Source organism: Dendrobates tinctorius, unplaced genomic scaffold, assembly GCF_039654945.1.
Source record: "Dendrobates tinctorius isolate UK_male_01 unplaced genomic scaffold, ASM3965494v1 ptg000243l, whole genome shotgun sequence".
Lineage (NCBI taxonomy): Eukaryota > Metazoa > Chordata > Amphibia > Anura > Dendrobatidae > Dendrobates > Dendrobates tinctorius.
The window spans coordinates 1,651,718-1,657,425 of NW_027361910.1; the positions used below are offsets into that span (position 1 = coordinate 1,651,718).

Genomic DNA, 5,708 nt, shown 5'->3' on the forward strand with positions numbered 1-5,708 from the left:
GAAATTGACAAATTACTTTTGTCACACTGGGTTATGCTCAACCTCTTACTTCTTCACAGAATAGAAATATTAATCATGTACGCGAGGCCAGGTACATAGATGATGGCATACTCACCTTTACCCTGACAGTAAAATTGTGTTTTATGCTGTTGGCACAAGTACAGACGCATTGTTCCAGTGCCGTGTGATTACAAGTGGCAAACAGTTACAAGAGTTTAAAAGTTCAAGCACGTCAATGAGAGCATTTGTTCTAATGGGTATTTGTTCATTTTCAGCCTGACGATCTGTTCTCTGGTATGCTTTCTTTAATATAAATGGAGTCTTCGATGGTGAAAACAATTATGCCAGGTCAGCTTTAATGATGTTTTTTTTAATTGCTGATAGACTTGGCAGGCATTGTGCTAAGTAGTTTTTCGAGGCTGTGCTGGTCGGCTAGGTATATACTGCTGTGTTCCCACTGTGCTGACTCTGCACCTCCATGGTCATTAACTATACGCTGGACTCCCAGAAAGCTGATGTAGCTCAGTATGTTACCAGCAGATTGACAGCAACCGAACAAAACCTAACAAAATACCTTTCTGGTGTATTTTTTAGATGCTTTTTTCATCAGTACAGTCTAAAAATACATCAAAACTACAAGCAGGTTTATTAAGAACTGATGTGGTTTTATAGATGCCACGATCACCTGTAAATGCTGAATGGCTGAAAATCTTTTTTTATGCATTTTTGTTTATTGATCTTAAAAAGTCTTATTTCAATGTATGTATTCAGGTGTATATTGCTATACGGCCATTTTTCAGGATTTATATAATCTAAACAAGAGATTTCAACATGTTGTCAATTCTGTCTTTTGTTTATTAGCCATTGTAATATTGTTGCAAAACTGCGTATTTTAAGCTATTTTCTATTCTGTAGAAATTCTATTAACAATATATATTTGTCTTATAATGGATGAGGACATTATTTTGTCATTAGATCGAATGGTTGTGTCAGCCATCTAACAAATTGTATTGAAAATTACAAGCTGATTAGGAATTAATGTTACATTATGGAAACACGGGCCATCCATGCATTGCTTTGGAAAATTATTCACTTCTTTATACAAGTACATTTTAATCACATTTACTAGATAAAAGCGATTCTGCTTTGACATGTATTTGTTTAACATGGATATATATATTTAATGTTTAACATGTTGTTTAACATGTTTAACATGTATATATATATATATATATATATATATTTAATGCTATTGTCAGGGCACTGGTGTTTTTTCTCTTAATCTCATAAGACGTGGGAAGGCCTATTTCTATGAAGTGCTTGACTTGTTTTTCCAATAAAACGCTAAATTGATGAGGAGCGGCTGCTTTTAAGAGAACAACAGATCTAGAAAGTTTCCTTTCTTCTGGCGAGTCCAAGCGTATAAAATATAGAGCTAAAATGTCACTAACATACAGTGAAGAGCCAAACGGTAACAATGTTATGAACTTTTGTCTTTCAGGCTCCATATCTCATCCACTTCACATCTGTCAACCGAAATTTGACCTTAGGTCTCTTCTACATGTTGCCAAAGTTGGTGCATACTGGGTATGTATACAGTTTTTTCTTCAATTCTACCCACAATTGTTTGATTGGGACTGTGGGGGCCATTCTAGGACCTCTACTTTATTGTCATTGAACCATTTCTTCGCCAATCTCAATGTACGCTTAGTGTTGTTGTCCTGTTGGAACACTACATCATCCTTTTCATACCCATAGATTTGAGTGTATGACGTAACCCATCTTGTAGGAAACTCCCATATAAGTTCATCATTGAGACCACCATCAATCATTGTCAAGTATCCAATGACTTTTGCTGTGAAACAACCCCATATCATCAGGCTTCCTCTACTGAACTTGACGTTTCCTTCAATTTCTCAATTTGTTAGCCCCTTTTTACCTTGTTTCTTTCAGACCCATTTCCACCAATCAGAGCCTAGTCTATTGACTTTCATGTCGTCGCTCCAAATCACCCGTTTCAAATGTCCACTTTTTGTACTTGCTTGCAAACTCAAACCTACGCTTCTTATGACAATATCGAAGTTGAGGCTTCTTCACCATTTTTCAGGCCACCATTCCAGACTTGTGTAATGTGCGTCGCACCTTGCTTGACTCGAATTCTGTGATCTCACTATTGTGAAGCATATGAGCCACCTCCACCCGACTCCGATATTTTGCCTGGACATCCACCTGGACATCCAAACTCAAACCTACGCTTCTTATGACAATATCGAAGTTGAGACCTCTTCACCATTTTTCAGGCCACCATTCCAGACTTGTGTAATGTGCGTCGCACCTTGCTTGACTCGAATTCTGTGATCTCACTATTGTGAAGCATATGAGCCACCTCCACCCGACTCCGATATTTTGCCTGGACATCCACCATTTGGCTTCTGAATGGATCGACGGACTTCATTTCGTATTCTTCCAACTGTCATGGCACTCACATGATGCAGTTTTGCAATTTTCTTGGCCGAAAGACCGCTATCGATTAGCTGGATGATGCTGTTTCTTTTTTCTTGGGAAATTGTCTTCATGGCTTTGCCTTGATTCAAACCAGTGACCTTTCACTTGGGAATCAACCTAATAACACACTGAGCTATTAGGGAATGTGAGAACAGATTGTATTTTTTAGTCTTCACGAAGAAAAATGTTTTTCCACCACCAGGAGCAAATCAGTAACAATATAGTGACATGACAAGAATCTGCATAACTAATCACATGACAAATATTTGCAAGTTAAATTCATGTATGAGATAGCCAAGATGGGTTGCCTATAAAATGATGAAAGTCTCATGATCAAAGCAGTAGTGGATGGTGAGACATGGAGCCTGAAAGCCAAAAGTTCAAAATATTGCTACCCTTTTGCTCTTCACTATATAAAGCTATGTAAAAAAAAAAAATAGAGCAGGTGTGTGTGCCTACCCAACTTTGATAATTGTGTGCAGCCCCATGATCTCATTCACATGTCCATGTTTAAAAAACATAGGTGAAAAAATAGTACTGGTATCATCAGTGTGTCATCAGTATGTCCGTTTTTACCATCAGTCTGTCATCAATGTGTCTGTTTTTTACCATCAGTGTGTCCATTTTTACCATCAGTGTGTCCGTTTTTACCAGTGTGTCATCAGTGTGTTATCCGTGTGTCCGTTTTTACCACCGGTGTGTCATCAGTGTTTTATCCATGTGTCTGTTTTTACCACTGGTGTGTCATCAGTGTGTTATCCGTGTGTCCGTTTTTACCATCAGTGTGTTATCCGTGTGTCTGTTTCTACCATCAGTGTGTCCGTTTTTAGCTTCAGTGTGTCACCGCGTGTCCGTTTTTACCACTGGTGTGTCATCAGTGTGTTTTCCGTATGTCCATTTCTACCATCAGTGTGTCCATTTTTACATCAGTGTTTTACCCAGATGGATAGATAAATTAATTACAAAGCTTCTCCTACAGTTTGAAATGTTAAATACGTACCCCACATGGATGGCACAATGATGCCATCAGGGTCCTGTATGTGTTTTTCACGGACCTGTGGTCTCATGTTGACTTTGATTCCAGAAAAAACTAACATGACTATGTGAATATTGTACAGACACATGGTTCATGAAAAAACATGTTTATGTGAATACCTGGTACATGTTGTTTCTGTGAAAAAACAGTTAAAACACACACATACATGTCTGAATGAGGCTATATAATGGAGTCTAGGGCTGAATAAGAGAGCCTTCATTATGGATAGTCCATACTTTCCATGAATACAAATCTGTATTCACATATTGATTATCTGTGCAGATAATGGTTCACACATTATTCTTCATTCCATACATTGGTTAGAATCAAGGTCTTCAGGAAGGTAACAGGAAGAAAGCTCAAACATGATGCAATCAATCTAAATGTGTTAATGTCATGTTTTACATTTCTCTGTTGTGCATGAAACTTAATGTCTGTGAAATGAATGTTTATGATATGAAGTGATACAAAGTAGATAGTGTTTTAGTAGGGGACTATACGTGGAGTCATACATGTGCTAGAGGAGACATGTCATGTAGGTTCCATTTATCAGTACTACTTATATTAGTTTTAGTGCTCAATTGTCAAACTGTAATTTATTCACTTTATAATGGACCTGACTGTGGTTTGGCTCTTTTTTTTTTACAGGTGAATCACAGTTGTAAAATGTTTGCCTAGCGATAGCATGTAGCAGACAAGTTACACAATGTTTTAAGTCTTGTCCGAGTAGTAGTAGTAGTAGCCCTAGTCCTAAAGTCAACTTGGTTAGATTGTGAGAAGCAAATTGCCATGACACCTAGACTGCAAGAAACCCAAATCGGAGGACCAGCCTTTTGGACTAGTCACCTGAGCTGCATGTCCCTCAGCTGCCTTTCAGATGTATGTTTTTCCTAAAAAAAATACTTAGCTTCAATGACAGAATCAAACTCTGATTATGCTGCCTGTGGTTCTGGTAGCATGAATCAGCTGACAGGTTCTGTTTGTGTTACTGTGTAGCCTCTGCCTTCAAGAAGACACGTTGGGTCTTCTGACATCATGGTTTTAAAATGAAATAATTCTAGATTGTATCTTATGACACCGCTTTAGCGCCATTCATCTGTTACTCCTTCCACAAATTTATGAATCTGGGATGTCCTGACGTACTCTAAGGCCGGGGTCACACTAACCAACGCAAAATACGGTCAGTATTTTACATGCGTAATACGGATGAATGGCCCCTAAACAGTGCTCCGTATGCCATCCGTAATCAAGGTGTGGTCGCGTATTTTGCGCATGTAAGCATCCGTATGTAATCCGTATGGTGAGATTTTCTCGCAGGCTTGCAAAATGGACATATAATGGAGCCCTATGACAGGGTTTCTAACAGAAACCAAAGAATAGATATAGACACATAGAATACATATATATATATACATGCATTCTATGTGTATATATCTATTCTTTCGTTTCTTTATTAAACCTGTCAGTGTGAGTTTACTGTATAGCGCACTGAATTGCCGGCTTTGCTAAAAGACACCGGGTGCGTATTTCTCGCAAGTCACATGTGTGGTCCGTGTGTAATCCGTATTTTTTGCGCACACATAGACTTGCATTGGCGTACTACGGGCGTAGTACGCTGACAATCGCAGCATGCTGCGATTGGCACGGAGCGTAGAATACGGATGAGAAATATACTCCTGGTGCGAGGGACCCCATAGAGAATCATTGGTCCATGTCTAATGCGTGCTTTTAGCGCCTCTCACTCGGCCGTATTCCTCGCCAGTGTGACCCCGGCCTTAGGGTGAGAGTCAGATAGCCATATAACTAGGACAGGGATTGCAACGCGATAGTTGGACTGGCCTTTGGCTCTCCCGACCCGAGCATGACAGCATTTATTTTTATGCAGTTGTTATGCTCGGGTTGGGAGAGCAGACGGCCAATCCTAGTATTTTGTTGTGGTCCTCGACTCTTCCCCAACACTCTCCAATTAGCACTAATCAGGCCAGACAGTGTAGAGACACACCAAGGAGGATGGTAACCCCAAATTGCCAAATTATTCATAATTTTTTTTTAGCTTGAATAACAGATGAAGAGCACAACACAGTTCTGAAATGATACTAGATTGGTCTTTCATGGGCAATTGCAGTACTTTGTCAGGGGTGACAGATCCTCTTTAAATATCCTTATT

The 5,708-nt window shown here is 39.2% G+C and overlaps 1 long non-coding RNA gene across 1 annotated transcript; it reads left to right on the top strand.

Annotated features, from left to right (window-relative positions):
• The first annotated feature begins 263 nt into the window (after positions 1–263).
• On the top strand, positions 264–4,846 carry LOC141060690 (uncharacterized). The gene is made up of 3 exons (XR_012222745.1): positions 264–348; positions 1,502–1,587; positions 1,954–4,846. It is a non-coding gene; the product is annotated as an uncharacterized lncRNA (long non-coding RNA).
• Positions 4,847–5,708: the final 862 nt, after the last annotated feature.